Source organism: Coturnix japonica, chromosome 4, assembly GCF_001577835.2.
Source record: "Coturnix japonica isolate 7356 chromosome 4, Coturnix japonica 2.1, whole genome shotgun sequence".
Classification (NCBI taxonomy): Eukaryota; Metazoa; Chordata; class Aves; order Galliformes; family Phasianidae; genus Coturnix; species Coturnix japonica.
In genome coordinates, this window is record NC_029519.1 from 43543679 (window position 1) to 43562371 (window position 18693).

The 18693-nt window shown below is 41.4% G+C and overlaps 1 long non-coding RNA gene across 3 annotated transcripts in view; it reads left to right on the forward strand.

Annotated features, from left to right (window-relative positions):
• The window catches only part of LOC107313379, a 175209-nt gene extending 162770 nt beyond the window's left edge, over positions 1 to 12439 (forward strand). For all 3 annotated transcript variants that reach the window (XR_004307159.1, XR_004307160.1, XR_004307161.1), the window contains 3 exons: positions 8839 to 9021; positions 11856 to 11974; positions 12270 to 12439. This is a non-coding gene — a long non-coding RNA (uncharacterized LOC107313379). The remainder of the gene's footprint in view (positions 1 to 8838; positions 9022 to 11855; positions 11975 to 12269) is intronic.
• The last annotated feature ends 6254 nt before the right edge of the window (positions 12440 to 18693 follow it).

Sequence of the window (18693 nt, forward strand, 5' to 3'; positions counted from 1 at the left end):
GAGATAAAGCCCAGAACATTCTGAAAGCAGCCAGTTCCTGACCACGTGCCAGTGTTAGATATTTTAGGAAGGTTCCTAAAAAGTGAGATGATGATACCTGCCAAAACAGAATAAACTCAGGTAAATACTTACATCAGTCAGTATATGTAAGGATGTGACTAAGGGCACAAATCTTTACAAGTGCTGCAAATCCACAAAACAATCTCTGTGATGCATAGCAGCAAGTCTGTCCTGTAAAGACTTCATTTAAAGTTGCATAGTGCTTGGTCATACTGCTGGTAATTATTCCAAGTTCATGTTTTACATTTAGCTGCAGGAAAGCAGTTGAGATGTCTTTTCGTAGCTTTCCTAAAGACTGATGCTTTCAGATCTGAGAGTTATCTTCCAGATCACCACCTTTGGAAATGCCTGTTCCCTGTTGTCTTTGAGGAGAACTTGGAGGATAAGATACTTCTCATTTAGGTGATGTGAATCCAACCCCAGTTGTGGTGCCCTTACTTTGTTGCAACTGGCTCCCTTCTGTGCCTTTTCATGCCTTATTTAGAGTACCAGGCCAAGTGAAAGGCCAGGTTAACAGCAGAGCTGCATGCAAAACCTCTGGTTTCTGGAGGGAAGGGGCTTAAAGGAAGACGTTGCTTTTTTTTTTTTTTTTTTTCCTAAATTTTTATTTATTTATTTATTTATTTATTTTACTTTTTCTCTAGATTTTCTGTTCCATTTCCTGTGTGTCTCTACTTCCTCAGTGTCTCACAACAAACCTTGGTTTCTCTCTTTTTTCTTTTTTTTTCTTCTTTCTTTTTTTTTTCCCCTGCAAAATCCACAGCTACTCACTTCGTATTTTTATTCCCTTCTGGTTTTATTCTGGGTACTGAAGAGATACTTCATTTGAAAATAGAAAATTATTGGGGTTGGAAGGGACCTCTGGAGATCATCTAGTCCAAGCCCTCTTCTAAAGCAGGTTGGCTAGAGTGGGCTGCCAGACCAAGCCCAAGCATCTTTATTCTCATTAGGACAGTGCTGTGTCTTTTCCTGATCATAGTCAGACTTTTCTTCAGGCTTTAGTAACGTGGAGAGCTGGGTGCTGTTAAGAGCACTTGTCTCTGACTGCCAATAAGGGGGGAGAACTCTCCCCTCTGGTAGCTGCAGCTACGCAGTGCCATTTGATACACACATATTGGATTTTCACTACAGTGAACCTGGGAATGTTAATGGTGCTCACATCCAAGAGAGTCAATGAAAATGAGTGCTTGCTCTCAGCTATTTCAGTTTGCTATTATTTTGGACCATTGGCTATGAATCAAATTCAAGCCGGATTGCACACAAATCACCTAGAACTGTATATAAAAGGTCTCTGATAAAATTAGCAGAGGAGCCGCTAGTCTCGTACAGCTAAAGTGAGCCATCATTGCATATCTGCCCCTAAATGTCAGTGCTGCTCTTTCCAGCCTCTGTGCTGCTTTACATTTGAGAGCACAGCCTTGGCGATGCTTGATTGCTGCTGTACACTCAAACATTGCTTATATGGATTACCTTCCTGTATGGCATTTTGTGAGTATGCTGAGTGACCGCTGAAGGTTAATAGGACTCGTGACAGTGGGAACTGATGTTTGTTATGGCTCTGATGGCAGGCAGGTAGCGATGGGGCGGCTTTTCTGCATTGTCCTTCGTATGACCTTTCCTGTTGCCGGAGGAGAGAGGCTTGTTTCTCTGGCTTATTTGCAGAAGTGCAGGAGGGCTCTGAAATCATTGGTATCTGCCTCAGGGACTTCTCTTTTATCTATTTCTGGGTGTAGCAGGGGGGAGAACAGCAAAAAGAAATGCAAGAGTTTGTACAGGAAATGTTAGAGGACTAGACAACTTCTATTCCAGACCCTGTAGCTGTGAGGCTTTGTATATTTGTCAATAATCTGGAGAAGGGATGTTTCACATCTCTCTAATTGTCTCTCTGATTTTGTTTCATTGAGGAAATGGCACCTTTTTTTGTGAAAGTTTCTCTTCATTGAGATGATGAACGCTACAAAAGCTGCTTTGGGCATCTTGCGCAGTAAAGAATTGAATGGGAGCAAAAGTGCCCCTGGCTGTGCTGCATTTATTTATTGCCTCCTCCTCAAGAGGGAGGTTAACATATTACAACAAGACTAGGGGCAAGTGAATCTTGCCCTGAATCAAAGACAGCTTAGAAAGAAATTAAAATTGACTTCCTCAGGCCACATATATTTGTTTTCTTTCTGCGGTCTTTCCCTCATCACTGTTGGTTTGTACAATCTAATGGGTACTACGAGGCCAGCAGTGTGATGGATTTTGATGTCACAGAGAAAGTACTGAGTGTAGCACATAGCAGGGAAAAAAAAAACAAAAAGGAAAAAAGATCCTTGGATTTCATTGCACAAATAAATGTCAGAATGAAACAGATGTGGCATTGCTTCAGCTTCCTGCTATGCAAAGTCAATCACACAGAAGCATTCGTGTGACCAAGTCCTGTGTTGCTCTGATGCAAGTGAGATACAAGGTCTAGAACAAACCTTTTTGACTTACATGCCACTTAAAACTCAGAACAGGTTTAGTAGCACTTCCACCCAGCATTTTAGCACAGATAGCCATTCCCACAGGTTATCACAAATGAGTTGGAACAGTGTGTCTAATGCTGTGATGTGGGACCTCGGTTCAAGCTTATTTTACCCCTTTTAAGGCATTTAAGGTGCGCTGAATGTAAGAGAATCAAGACTTACACTCTGCACTGTCAGCAGGTTATGAGTCAGTGATGAGACACTGGTCCCTTTTTCCTCACGCTGAGCCTGGGCATCCCCAGTTCTCAACACCTGCAAGAACTGGGGCTGGGAGCCCATCTCTCAAGGGCTGTGACATGGGCTAATATAGAGGTATGGATATGATCATAGGATAACTTAGCACCATGTAGCAAGTGGTCAGGAGTGCTTCTGTTACTTCTTGATGGCATTCACTAGAAATCCTATTAGGATGAAAAGGCTGAGTTTGCTTTCCTTTCTCTTTTCACTGCTGCTTTCCACAGGAAGGCTGTTTTCTCAGTTGGAGCAAAATGCCGTATCTTTAAGTTCAAAGCATAAGATTTAGAAGGAGATAAAATGTTTCTTTGCACAACAGGTTGTTCATAAAACCTGCCAAAAATATTTTTGGTATTTTAGTTAAAATGTTGCTTGTTATGGCACGGTCTCTTGTGATTGCTATCTCTTTCTAGAGGCTGAATCACAAAGCAGCAAACTATCATAAAAGTCCGTGGCAAGAGCACATTTGTGACCAGGCCTAGATCTCAGAATTTCTTTTCCTTCATTTCACACAGTCTCTGCAGCATAACAAGAGGCTTAGCACATCCACCTTGGTCTGGAAACAGGCTAATCTTTATTTGCCGCAACGATAGTTTAGAAGTAGAAACTAACCTACGAGCCGTCGTATGTGAATTGAGCAAATAATTGTAACATCTTCTGCGTCTCCCGCGGGGTTATTCTTATTTAAAAAATAAATAAATAAATAAATAAGCCAAAAGCGAGCACTGAATCTTTCTGTGACCCGTTGGGTGTGCAGACAATAAAATTGCTTTATATGTGTCCCTCTCTTACCCTTATCTTTCTTCAAAGTAACAAAAGAAGAAGGCAATAAAAACAAATACTTTATAGCATGGTAACCTCTGAACTGCATCGCTTTAAAGGAGTAGACATATAATGTAACACAGTATGATGGTGCTGTTTCCCTTTTTGAAGCCCTGCTGAAATGTAAGGTGGGGGCTGCATCCCGTGTGCAGCCTTTGAGCTGCTTCTTCAAAATTCAGTTTAGTTAGTGTGGTACAGATGTCTAGAGCTACTGATACAGCAATCCCCTTAGGGGCTGTTTCGATTAAAATGTAAAATCATTAATTGTTTGGGATGGAAATCCCAGCTCCTAAATAGTTTATTAGTAGAAAACCTTAATGTGGAAGAGAACTGCGCGAATACCACCCGTTTCCCCCTTTTTAATGATCCTCTATGTAGGAAAAAAAGGCTGTTGATGGTACAGCTAAGGAGAAATGTGGGTTTCTCAGTACTGCAGCTTTTCAACATCAGGCAAGAGTAGAATTGAGGCTATTGTTGTAGTTTCACTGGTGACGTTACCTTCAGAGAAGAGAGTCGCATTGTGCCTTCCCTTCCACTCCTGATCAGTGCAGAAGCTTTCAGGTGTGACTCTGGAATAGGCATCAGCCTGGAAAGGTTTTAGGAGGGAAGTGTTTCTTATTTTTCTTGCAAATCATTTAGCAGAAACATCAGCTGCTTCTGCAGCAAAAAGCTGAAAGTTAGGATGTGGCAGTGCTTGATTTGCATCTGATCTTTGGTGTATCTTTTCTGATAATGAAATTCAGTGAGTTTCCACGTATCTTTGATGTCACCAGGTGATTCTTAGTGCTCTGGGATGCAGGCTTCAAATCAGTAGCTGTCTAACAGCAGGAGGGTTCTACTCATCCCCTAGATGCAGCCTTGGCAATGCCTTGTTGCATTTGCTTTTGTGACAAGATGGCATCTTTGTGAAAGTCATTCTGCAAACTTTTCAACACGGTAATATAGAAAGGAGTCACATTTGTGGTCGTTAGTTCTAGACAAGAAGCAGTACAACAGACTGTATCCCTCTGACAGCCAATAAAAGGTAGATATTGTAGATATGCATAGGATCTAATCTCAGATGGAAGAAGTAATGTTTTGGGATCCTGCTAGCTATGTATGGGTAAGAACTGCTCCAGAGGGAAGTTCAGAGGGCAGAAATGAAGCTTTGCTGTGATGTTCCACCATGTCTTAATTTCCAGGCAGAGTAAGACCTTGGCCTCCTTGATATGTGCACCACCAGCAGCCTGGGAGACTGGAAGGAAAGTCAACCTCAAACATGGTGGTTTTGTCACTCATACATTCCTGAAGAGGTATAGCAATAAGAAGGTTCTGTGGGTGTTGGGTAGGATAGCTTGGCTGTGAGCGCTTTTCTATGTGATGTTTCCCGATCCAGTGCCAACCTGAAAAGTTGTTCCATACCTGCAAAGATCTTCCAGCAGCAGTTAGAGCAGTCCAGGTGTTTTTTATAGGCAATGTGATAGAGAAATGGCATCTTTGTTTGGCACGTGTCTGTGGAACAGATTGCTTCTGCAATCAGATTATTTACTCACTTTCAGTCCATGTTCTCATCTCTTTAGAATGGGCACTATAACGCTGTCTCATTATGCACAGGCTTTATGGGAGAGGTTCAGTAATCATTATGAAAAGGTCAGATGCTTCTGTGAAGAGCACCTATAAATGAGTCTATAAATAAATAGCCTGAAAGCCTTTAGGAGAGGCTAACAGCTTATTTATTTTTTATCCTGCTGGTTGAAGGGAATGTATAAAAGCACCGGAATATTGTTAATTAGTTGAGTGCCTTAGTTTTGGTTTGGGGGCACTGAAATACCACTGGGTGTAGCAGTTGGTTTTGTATGAGACCTGACCAGAGCTGATCTCATACCAATGTACAGTGTGGATCTGTGAGATCTCTGCTAAGCCTCGTTGGAGGCAACATTTCATAACTGAGAAACATGTATTTTATTGAGATGCTGCTGGGCTGCAAAATACATCCTCAGCAGCAATGTGGCACTGGCCCTTTTCCACTTGGCTTGAAGTGGAAGAGAACCGTTAGCTTTTCATTGACTAGTCTGAGCGCTGCTACTTCTTTGGATGGTGTTCAATAGTGTCAGGTTTGTACTTGAAGTGCTCAGTTCTAGCAAGGAACTGGTTTAATTCCACATTCTGGCAGTGTTTATAGAAAATAGTAAGAAGTGCTTAATGTACTTTGAGTTCATTCTGCTTTTCAGGTAAGAAATCACTCTTGAGCTTCTTCTATGCCAATAGGCCAGTCAGTTATATTTGTGTGTTATCTGCCCATTTGGTGTTTTGGCTGTAATGGGAAGGGCTGTGGTGGAACAAAAGAACAGCCACAGTTCTGGTGGATAGCAAGAAATGGGGAAAATCTTGGGCCATCTGGAAGGACAAGAAATACTGACCCTACTCCCTTGCCCCGAAGGATAAACCACTAACAATTTTCTCATGCACACTTCTCTATAAAATGCTAGGAAATTTCTGAGGCTGTCCACTTCACAGCAAAATGCAACACCAAGAAGAGAAAGGAAACTCTTACCTAAAGGTGCTTCAGAGTCTGATAGAAGCAATTTCAGAGTGAAGAACCTTTTGTCTGGTGATGCCATTTGGTGCCTCTTGGGTAGTTTCTCTCTAGGGAAACTCATTTAATTGCTTTAGCTTTTTTTCTTACCTTTTTGTCACAATTGTTTTGGTATTTCCAACTACTAGAGAGGTGCAGGTAAGGTCAGTGTGGAGATGTTCAGATACACCGGTGCCTGATCCCTATTGCACGGCTCTTGAGGAGGTCCTGCCCAGCTTCTTAATCCCTGGCTGCAGACTGAAGCACAGAAAAGCCATTTAACTTTAATTGCAGAGCACAGTATGCCCCATTTTTTTTTTTCCTTCAACCAAGGAGAACCAAGGAGACAGGAATGGCAAAGGGCATTTAGTCCCCAAACATCCCAGTACATCTTAATCCATCCTACCCCTGGTTGCAAATCTACTTAGGCCTCTGATTCTTCCTTGTGTCACATAGTTTAATGATAGATAAATAGAGAACATGGTCATTACACATCTTACAGCCTCAAAGGCATTTAACTAGGCTGGATGTTTATTTTTGATCTGATTAAAATAGCTGGGTTGAAAGAGTGGCCTTTTCCTTTGACAGCCTGATCCCACCTGGGTTTGCTTTTATCAGCAGTGAAGAGAATAGGGCTCAAGCCTTCAGTTGCTGCATGACAGACAGGCTCATTCCTACCTGCTAGGCTTGCGTAGGATTGTCCTGGGCTTTTGGCTCTTTGTGGGTGGGATTTTAATGACTGCAAACTTTCTACCGTTACTGGAGAAAAATCCTGAAAGCCCTCACTACAGAGGAATGGAAAGCATCTAAGTACATGAAAAGAAAAAGCAGGGGCTGCTTTAAAAGGGAAATGCACTGATGCATTAGGAAGGAACAAAAAAAAAAAAACAAAAACAAAACAAAAACCTGCAGGCTTTGTTCCTGACTGCATTTTAAGAAGGAAGATTTTGTGTCTCATTTTGTCTTCTGTCCACTGCCTGTTGCTTTTATCTCAGAATAAGAAATGTTCTCCTACTTTGGCATTTGCTCTGCTTTGATCCTGCTTGCAGAGAACCATGGGGCAGCCCCTGTTTCTGGTGGGACACTGGAACATTCTGCACAAGAATGGAGAGACGGCACTATCCAAAAACATGTAGGCAACAGAAGACACAGCAAAAGCTACATCTGAAGAGCGCACGTGTTTAGGAAGGTGTAGAAGAAAAGAATTACACTGTATTATCACACTGCCAGCTATTCCGGTGTCTGGCCACCCTTCCTGAGCACCCAGGACAAGTGGCTGTGGTCAGGGTCTGGTTTCTATAGAGTGGCTGTGCCTGGATTTTGTAAACTTATGCAGAATCAGTTCTGAGTGGAGGCAGTATCTCTGGAGCACATGTGATCACACCTGGCAGATGTTCTGTCTCCTGAGAGCTTTGCTGCTGGCTTGGATGCAGATTTGAGCTCTCCAGCAGTGTGTAGCACATCTGTTGGTTCTGAAATGAATGCTAGAGAAAGATGAATAAGCTTGAAGAAGTAATTCAGAAAACATAGGATGTTGTGTTTTTATTGTTTTCTTTTTTGAACTGATCTTTAGCACACACCTGGAATCACCTAATACAGCTGTGCACTGCATGATATGTTGTGTAGTGAGAGTGTATCTGGTTGATGCTCAGTGGTCTGGGGAGCATGCTTAAAATGTGGAGCTCTCTAGCAGCAAAGTTATTCAATTTCTCCCTCTGACCGTGAGCACATCAGTCAGCCTTGTAGCTCATCTGGTTGGCCACTTAATCCTCTTATGTAAGAAAGGAGTTTTGTTGGTCCGTGGTACTCCTATCGTTCCATGTGTGGAAACATTGCTGGCACCGATCTGTTCTGCAATTTATACTGTCTTTTGCTCAATTTCACTTTACGGTAGCCATAAGAGAGGAGTTAGATGTGTGAAGAGGTTGGAGAAGGCAGATTTTCTGAATCAATATATCACCATGTTCTTCAAAAGCTCGTGGAAAATTTCACTTTTCTTTCTCACCTGGGTGTAACCTGTTGCTAACTGGGCTTAGTCTTACTCCAGAATAAGGGGGTAACTCCTCTTTAGAAGAGCAGTTAATCAACACTGAGCAGTTTTAGATCATTCCTGAAAGGAGGCAAATATATTTTTGCAAGCAAAGAAGTGTAGCATCCTGATAGGGAATAGACTCTTTCCTTTAAAGCACAAAGGGAGATTTTACCCACCTGCTCCCATTTGCTTTGGGAATCTTTGCTGAGTTTTATTGCCATTCTGGACTGCCTGTCCCGTAGGGTTCACTTGCAGGAGTTGGTCTGGAAAACTCCCATTTACACACATACTAAGCTTCTCACCATATACAGGTATGTGAAGCCAGGACCAGGCAGGATGTAGGGTTAACTGGACAGTTTAGTGTTGTAGAGTTGCTACTACAGCAGTTGTAGAGTCATTGATTCAGGCCTCAACTTTTAATACTTTTAATTACTGTCCAGATGCTCTTCAAGAAAGTTTTCACTTATAAGTTTCAGTTAGAGAACTGGTGAGTTTGTTCCTTTCTTTTTTTCTACAGCGAGCTAGTGAAATGAGAGTAATTTCCTCAATATTTCTCTGGTGTGACTCTTTTCTCCTGCAATAGCAGCAAGGCGCTTAATCATTATTTATGTTTCCTTCTTTTGAAACAGGTAATAAAGTGTTGCCTTGCTAGGCAAACGTATGAGAATGATGAATTCAGTAGTACACGGGAAGAGGTCAGATGCTGCATTGGTATCTTCCATGAGCAAGGAAATGCTGAACTTCAGCTCAGTATATCACTACTGAAGCTGTGCCCGGCCATGAGAGATGACAAGCAGTTGCTACCAGCCAAGGTATTCCTGCAAAAGCAAAAGTACATTTTGTGCAGGGTTAGAAGATGATGGGCTTGATTATGCTTATGCCCTTTCCATTTTTTAAGAAAGAGATTTGTTACGTTTGCTAAAGGAGGATGAATGAGGATATTTGTTCTACAAGTGCTGCTCCTGACAAAATATTTCATCTCTATTTTTATTTCTTCTTTCTACAATGGCTGCTGTTATTTCTGTCTCATTATTCATAGACCTTTTGAGGATTAATTAAGCAATAATTGTGAACGGGCCAGATTTCTTATTTAAAGGCTCCAGATCAGCAAGGCAATGAATAAATAAGACAAACAGATTTTGCTGGAGCTTAGAGTGTATTAACTTCATCTCATTTTTCATTAGTTTGGTATCGAGCTTTTCTTTCAGTCTGCTGCAATTGCGCTGTATATAAAAAGATCTGCTCTCAAATGCAAGTTGGTAGTTTCAGGGATTTGTAAATATTGATGGCTGAATGTGGCTCCTGCTTGCATCATGACATTTCATACTGGAATGGAAGAAAATTCAGCATCTGGACAGTGCCTCAAGATCCCTTGTCACCAGCCTTTTTTCCTCCATTCTCCAGCCTTTCTTTTATGCCCTCCTAAGGGCAGTGACTTTTTTTTTTTTTTCCTAGAGCTGAATCAATTTGAGAAATAATCACTTTGCATGTATGAAAGCTAATAGATAACTGATAATTTTATGTTACTCTTGTTAAAAAGCCTACCTTGTACATGTTACCCTTATGCTGTGCTCTCAGATGTGTTTAGAGTTTGTGCTGTTCCATGGTCTTGGCCTGAGCTCCCGTAGCTGTAATGGCTCAATTCTGTGAAGTAGCTGCTTGAATTCTTTGCCAGGTCTGGAAATAAGGAATAAATTGTGTGTATGTCCCTAGAAAAAGAAGCATGTTCATCACAGAATGGAAGATACTTCTGTGTACTTGTGCCTTGCTGAGCTAGAGGTATTCTTCAAAACAGAGATGCACAGAGCATCAATTCATTTTTAACCCAAGTTCTTTTATTCCAAGGAAGAAAATTTATCCTTACATTAAGCTGTGGTTAGATTAGGCACTAGAAGTTTGAGTAGTAGGGAGAAAAGGAGTTGCTGCCATAAAAAATCAGAGAGTCTGCATTCTCACTGGAAAAATTCCTATTGTAGTTACACAACTGGTGACATCTCAACATCTTAGAGCAGTTGTTGTCCCAGAAAGGGACTTTTGTGTGTTTTCTGGTTTGTTTCTGTCCTGCAAGCTTGCATCTTGGAGGAGAGTGTCTGAACACCAGTGTGTATCCAATAACTGCCTGTGTAATGGCTTTTTCCTGTAATGAGCAAGCACAGACATTTTATATTTTTCTGTCTGTATACCTCGCTCTGTCTAAACATCTCTTATAATATCATCTCACCCTGAAATCTTGCTATTATGACAAATGCTGTAATAACTGGAGAGATCAGCTAACCCTCTCATTTATTCCTTCCAGGAGAAAGCAATTCTGTTTAGAATATACGGAGGGAATGCAACAGTACAGAGTCAAGATAGTTCTTTTCTCAGGGTAGTTTAACCTATACTGCAAGAGATGTATGGGTGGATGGAAAAGAGCTCTGTTGCTCAAACGTTGCTCAGTTGTATGTAGGCTTAGATGTATGGTAGCTCAGTGATTTGCTTTTGCCTCCTGAGAACTATGTATAAGTACAGTCTGTGCCCAGAGATGAACTGGCTCTTGCTGTGCCCCATCTTGTCCCACATGTATGTCCATGAGTATGTCTGCATCTGTCTTTCCTCCTTTAATTATACCCTTCATTACTCACTGTCTGAGTGCAGCCTAAAAGTCGTACAGGTAATTGTGTGAATTTTGTGGAAATGAGTGTCCAGATGGAAAAGAAATACCCTACTGAGGAATAGATTCCTAGGTTCATACCCTATTAGACCTTGCGGAAGCCACACTGTGGAACTTGTAGGATAGCAGGGTACATTAACAGCATTGAACTGAAAAAACAATCTATTGGGTGTTTGATTTTCAGACTGCCAACAAACCCCCCAAATCAATTAGTCACACAGCTGTAACTTCAGTGCATGTTTTCCTGCTGTTCACAGGGAGAAGCCATTTTATTTACCTCTAATTATTTTTGCATTCAGCCTTTCTTGCATGCTAAGGCAGGCACTACTCTTTGTGAGGGGATTAGTTCCCAGGTAGCTCCTGAACTTTCAGATCTGTTGTATTCCACACTGGATACGTGCACTGGTGTCAACCTCTAGCCACTGTTTGTATTGCTATCTAGCACACTTGTTGAAGAGGGAGGAAGGCGACCATATAGACTCCCCCTACAACCTTTAATACTACTGTGTATGGTTAGTAGAAGTACGCTTCTTCCTATGGCCTGATCTCCATGTGTCTTTTCTAGATTCAGATGGAACTTCAGAATTCAGCTTGATTGTTTGGATACATTGATTTTAGTAAATTGTTTATGTACATGCTGGGATATGTGTGTGTACATATTGCAGTCTGCTGTGTACGTGAGCCCAGCTTGACTGGGCAAAGAGCTTAGCACTTGGAGGTGGTTTTCTTTTTTGGGAATGCTTGAAGTTTTACAGCATGGATTCTGTCCTCCCTTTAAAGAAGTTTTCACTTGTCAAATACGCTGGCTTGTCAAGTGCCAGCAGGAAGAGGTAACCCACTGTGATTTGTATTGGGAAGTACCTGTATTATCCTGGGGAAAAAAAAATGTGTCCAGGTTTTCTCATTACTGGAAGCACCACTGCAGAAATTCATCTGAGATCCAGGTGTCAACAAATATTTTCTGTTCACTAATGGCTCATTTTTTACTCTCAGCTTTAAATCAGGAGAGAAGAACCTTTTCCATTACATTCCAAAGAATTGTGGAAGATGTGGAGATCACCGCTTGGAAAGCTGTACTTAGTCTAAAGAAATTCTAGGCCTTCTTCACGAAGGTGAGAAGTACTACTACAGGGGCATCACATGAGTGGTGAAGTTCAGGCGCCAGAACTGCCACGTAGTGAATGACCACCAGCTGCTGACTATGTGCACAGTCAGGAGCCAGCAGGTATTAACCACACATTTAGTTTTCAGTCCTAGCTATAAAGTGAAGATTTTGGTCATTGATTTTACTGAACTAAAGCTAGTTCTAGCCATCAATCAAGTAGGAAATCAAAACGACTTATACAGAATGTTCAGCTGAATGTTCTTCTGTTCTCCCACCTTTTGATGGAATTCTTTTGTGTTTAGGTGTGTTCCCCCCTTGGCAGCTTCAACTACACAGCACAGGTGAAGGGGAAGTATAGAAAAGGACTTGTTGAGCACGATAGAAAAACCTCAGGATGTGCGTTTTCATAATGACATTGCTACAAAATATGGATTCCTATGGAAACAGGCTTTGCTGGATTTGTATAAGAAGCAAAAGTAAGTGTAGCAGTTAATGAGGAAAAAGTTTGCTTGCAAAACAAACTGGAAATTGATGGTTGCTTTAAATCTGCGTGAAACCCTCCTTTAAAAAGCTGCATCAAACTTCCACATCCCAGGGCACAATACAGTAGCCCATGATCCTCTGCAGTAGTGCTTGATGCAGAAGAGTGTATGTGTATATTTTAACCATTTAGTCAAGTAAAACATAACAATCCTTTTAGTGAGATGAATCGTTTCAGCACCTCTGTATTTGACACTGAGATAATCCATTTACAAGTGGTTTATACCACCTTGATTGGTAAGACTCATCTGGGATACAGTTTACATTTCCTCACATTAAGCTTCTTTCTTTACTGTAGTTATCTCTTGGTGTGGGGTGCACGCTTTGCATCTGTGGCTGCTTTGCCGTCTGCTAATGTTTGCCCAGGCAGGAGGCGGCCTTAATTCAAGGCTCTATCTGAGCCGCCCCACAACTTCTCCACCACTTAGCAGGATGTTTGTCATGGGGAACTGCAGAAACCTTTCACTTAGCCCCAGGTTTTGCAGCTTGGTGTGACTTACCCTAGAGGTTTCTCAAACTCAGCAGAGTTTGGGCAAGCAGCTCAAATACTATTAGGAGTGCCTTTTAGGCAGTCACAGTGCAACTGTGCAAACTCATACCCTTAGAAAACCACATTTGGAAGCTACCCATTTCAGTAAGAACATAACAGGATCTTCTCACCACAGCCAAAGGTGGCAGGGCATTCCGTGGAAGCAAAATTGGAAACACTGCCTCTATCTCTGTCCTCCACTAGCTGTCCTAAGAGCAGCCTGAAACCTGACATAATTTGGTAGTTTCACTCTTACAACTTCAGCTACCCTTAATGACCTTTAAAATTGATTTGCTTCATTTGCTTTGGTTTTAAGAGATTACACTTAAGTAATGCTCTGCTGCATTTAATGTTTTGTTGTATTCTAATTTACTGTGTAATGACTCTCTATATTAAATAATAGTAACAACTTCTGAATTTATTAATCAACAAGAGATGACGGAGAATTCACATTAAGCTCTCTATATATTTTGAATCGTTTATCTCCCAGGTAACATAAAAAAAACTGTTAAATCATACTGAACCACATTCCTCAGCTGATGTAAATCAGCTAATATACAGCAGCTGAATTTCTGGCCTATTATGTTTTCCATAAAAGATGTCTTTGGCTTCAGAGCATCAATTATCCATGATTCTTTTACTTTTCTTGTTTTCTGCCTTTGCAGGTGCTGCTAATTCCCCTATTTTCTTCCAGAAATGGGAAAAAATGATCTATATTGGGAAATGTGTTCTTCCTTTCTTCAGTAAGCTGCATTTTCATTTTTGGCATCCATATTTAAATCCTGATGTACATGCACATGTGAATGATGTGAGTTTTACTGCTGACGGTTTTAAATCCTACCATGTATCAGCTGCATAGACAGTTTAACCCGTGCTGGGTTTCATCAGAAGAAAATGCATTTTTTGCAGAAGACAAAGGGATGCAGCTTGTCACAGTGGTCTTCATCAGCAGATAATTCCTATCTTCAAGTCCTACCGTTCAAAATCAGTTAATGCTGATAGCGAATGATGTGCTTAGCCTGGATACTAGAGGGGAGTGAAAGAAAACCTCATTAGTTACTCGTCCCACAGTCTCCTGGCACTGGCAGATGCACCAAAAGCTCCCACCTAAAGGGACATGGTTTCAGAGGCTCCTTTCCCCACTTCCTGATGTCCGCTGTGGAATGTAGCCCATGATATCTGGGTATATCTTTTCCATGCCTCCCTGTTGGAGTGTGGCATGGGCATTTGAGGCAGAAGCAGGGTGAAACTTATCCTGTGCCCTTCTGGAATTCACCACTGGTGACCTGCATGTAGCAGGCATGTTCTGTGCAGTTACCCTTTCCTTGTAAGCCTGTGGGTGCCACTCATCACCGCACATGTGTTGCTTATGGGAACCACAGGGCACACAGCCTGGACAGAACAGGGCAGAAGATTAATACTCCTGTCGCTGCTAGATTTTAATTGGAAGGGAATCTGTCTTTGACTTAATTTCCTCTCTTGTCTCAGCCAAAGTCTAGTGGATCAAAAGAGATGCAAATTGAAAGAGAATATTTTGGATGTGCCTGATTTTAAAGTTGAACATGATTAATCTTTCGTGCCTCTGACTTAATGTCAGTACCATTTTTTCTCACAAAAGCATTGGAACAACTTAAATTGCCTTGAGTGACAAAAAGAATTTTTTCCAAGAGAGGAAATCTGAATGATGTCATTGTAGTATTAAAATGTAGCTACTCACTGCATCACGTTATAGAACCTGAGCTTGTCCTTTATATCAAAATGCTCTATGTTTTATTTTGTAATGAGAGGGCAAAGATCCAGTTGCTACACAATGTCAAGGTAGTGTATATGAGCTGCCATAATATAGCAGGGTGCTATTCACAAAGAACTTCAGTGGGCTGATTATCAGATTATTGGCCAATGCAATTCTGTAATACATCTTTGTGTTCTTTTTCCATTTTCTTTTCCTTTTATTTTTCTTTTATTTTGAAATACAGCACTAGGAAAATATTTCCCAAGTGGTTAACTTGAGTTTGACTTCCAACATGTCTTCATTTGGGAAGAAGTGAATTCAACGATTCTTTTTAGCACTTGTGAAAATGAAGGGTAGTTGTGCCTGCACTACAAGGAAGGCGATTTAGGTGAGTGTCTCTGGGGCAGCTCAAGTCAGTTTACCTCACACTTGCCATGAAATTCTGTATGGCTTTGCTTGAAACTCCTCCCAAGAGAAAAGATTTTCTCTTGCAGAGCTGTATCCAAGTAGATGGCCTGAGAGTGATGGATGTCTGTGAGGATTCTCTGTATCAGATCTTCTTATTGTTGGTTTTCCAAGAATTCCTGATTTTCAAAGCAAACAGGATTTCTGTGCAGCCACTTGCGTTCTGGTAGTAGAGCCTTACTTATTGACTGACACGTTGATGGGATAAATGTTCAGCCCTCTGCTCAAGCCTTGCTTTCAGCAGCCCATGAGTACAGGTGGGAAAACAAACAAAAACCTTCTCTGCCATTGGAACCATACAGGCCTGATCACCCCATGTGTGCCCTGTGGAGTGTATCAATGGCAAAGCTGACACGAGGGAAAATGTGTGAGGGCAAATGCTGCATTTCCATTCCTGTGGCACTTATTTATACCTTGGGAGGAATAACTTGTGCCTGATCTGTGAACAGAGCCATTCCTTTGCTTGTGCAGCGACATCTCACAGACCAGCTGTGCTGTCTCTGAGATTCTTGTTATCAGCTCTTACAAGTGTGGAAGAAAGCAACAAAATCAGGACAATGATAAATTCTGCTTCTTTACACGCTTACATGATGCCAGCCCAGTTTGTGATCCAAAAACACTACTGTGGTCTGGCTGCAAGTAAACAGAGCTATTAGCAATCAAGGGAGGCAATCAGGTTGCAGGTTAGAGCTGACCAGTTGTTATAGAAGAACATTTCTGCTTTTTTTTAATTATTATTATAATATTTTTTTTTCCTGGACTTCCATTATTGCTGAATCTTTTGCACTCTGGAGAACCGTGTTGCTGTTGTTTCAAGGCTAAAAACAAAAGCACACGAAGGAAGAAAAGAAAGGATCATAAAACAGAATGTCTCTCATTCCCAGTTCACTAACGAATGTAGCAAGTGATCCCTTAGGCACCAGGTAGTGCCCTAGTAGGCTGGCACACCGCCTGCGCATGCCATCTGCTGAGTTTCAAGCCTTCTTCTACTCCCCCATTCTGCAGTATCTCCTGCAGCTTATGGCTGTCTTTCTCCTGAACTACTGCAGCAAGCTGCCAACACAGGTTATCAATTTGCTAGCATTTACTACCAAAAAACAAAAGGAGGATTGGAGTGCGTTACACAGAGGGAAGCAAATGTGCTTTGCATTTGTATGGTTGTAATCTCTGTGTTGGTATTGTGAGTGTAATAAGACATTTCTTTTTCCAACTGGCCAGGACAAGAGCCCTACTTTTTGTGTGCCATTTCACTAAAGAAGTGGATGTTTTTTATTTCCAAAATGCAGTTTTTAGGTGGAGGCAAGCAAAACTGCTGCACTGGAATCATTGATGTGGTTAGTGCATTGAAGGAGAACAATAAATAAAGATATGTTGTATGTATTATGAGATGCAGGTCTCAAAATGATGGACTGCCATACAAAAGTAGGAGTGAAATAGGAAATTCAGACCAAAGAAGAACATTAATAAAACACTCAGTATTTTATTCTGTGTCCGACAGTTTCTATTCCATCTAAACTGGCATATTTCCTAAAACAATATTGTTTACGGGGACAGCTAGTCCATCAGAACATCTTTCCACTGCTGACTATCATCAGCCCAGCACTTTGTTCTGATCAAATTGGTAAAAAACATGAGCACAGAGCAAAGACTGAAGGAAAAAGAAAATAAGTGAATCCCATGCCCTCAAACAACAATACAAGTCAAAGTGAAATCGTAGCAGCATAAGAGAAATTCACAGATAAATGAAGCATTTGGAGTCTTGGAGACATACTAAAACTAAGAGGAAGGTGAGTGAAAGAGGTGTTCTACCAGGATGGTGTAGGTTTTAAATGGTGGTGCTTTTAAACTGCTTTTGTTTTGATCTGTATTTGTAGTTGAAAACAGATGCATTTGCAAGAATTGTGTATATGATGATAGCCAATGCTGGGTTTTGATGTGTTAGAAGGACACTGTCATAATCACATGTCATAATTATATCCAGCAAAGATAAGTACCACGAGGAACCTACTGAGTCACTATGATCGTTTTATGACCTTTTTATCACTAAATATCTCATGATCTCAAATAAAATTCTGCTAGTTTAGATGATTTTGTTTTATTTTGCAGTTGCTCTGCTTGATCAGTATTTTTTTGAGGGAGACCTGCCAAATTCATCAGTGCTGATCTGGATGCCAAAGAAGATATCCATGTGTTTTGAAGAGCAGAAATACTGGAATGCAGCTGGAAAGCAGCTCAGGGCTCCTGCCAGTCGTACTGGCTCACCACTAAGAGGTGAGTGGTGCTACAGCAAGTGTGCAGCCCAGCAAGGTTTTTGTGGTGGGGGCATTTGGGCTGATGTGATCTGTTGGAGTTGAATTTTAGCCTCAGAACTGTATACAGAAAAAATATATGCAATTTAGAGGGCAGCAGGGCTGCTTTTCCTGAACGTTCAAATCCCTCCTGACAGCTACGGGAAACTAGAATTGCTGCACAGCCCCCTCTACTAATACAATTGCATTTTCAACGTTTAAATAACAGTTTATTTTATTTTTTTTCTGAGAAGAAAATTTCTCAAAGATTTCTGGGGGAAAGCAAAGCAAGCCTTCAGAAAAATACAGATGGAAAGCTTTCAGTTATGCAAAATGGAAGCATGCTGCGAGTCATTGGAGAAAACCTATATTTTCTTGACAATTATAACAATATTAGGTAGCAGCGAAGGTTTCCAAGGCAACCTGGCCACGGGTGCATTCATGTGGAGTGTGTGTGACTACCTGCTTTGTCAAGCCAATGGATGGATGGCAGGAGGTGTGTGTGTGGCAGGGGGGTGTGTGTATCATTTCATCAGTCTGAACTTGGAACACTCTTTAAAAGCAGAGGTGTTTTTTTTTTCCCCTCTAGAGTATGTCTGATTGTACCAACTGTCTTTTTGCTTTTGTTTTCAGAGTAGGCAAGACAAAAGCATGGGAGCCAGGGTGAAGGCAGCTGGCCAGTGAGAGGAACCTGGGTTAGGAGGTACCTTCTGGGCTAGTTAGCATGGGGTCTGCTTTTAGGACCTCTGCTGGCATAAATAAATAAATAACACTTGCCCAAAATAAGCTTTCTCCTTTCTTTAGTGCCAAAACTAACATCAGCCTGTATTTCCCAACATGCTGAACTACAGAGTTCCTCCCAACACCTCGGGTTTCTTGCCGTCTGCTGCAGCACTTGGTACCTTCTTGTCTTTGCTGTCCCTGCTCTCTGCCACCTCTCTGTTTTGCAGATGGGAGCTTTCCTGGTGTCTCTGACCTTCCTGCAAAGTGCAGAAAGGGAAAAAGGAAACCACACAGCATCATTCTCAATGTGTTGCTCTTTAGGCTCTCTCTCATGTTTCCTCTGATCTGTCATTGCATGTAAATATTGTTAAAGGACTAAGGTTGTTTGTGATGAGCTGAGGGTCAGCCTCTTCTCTCATGTAAGAGGGCTGGAGGGAATGGCCTCTAGT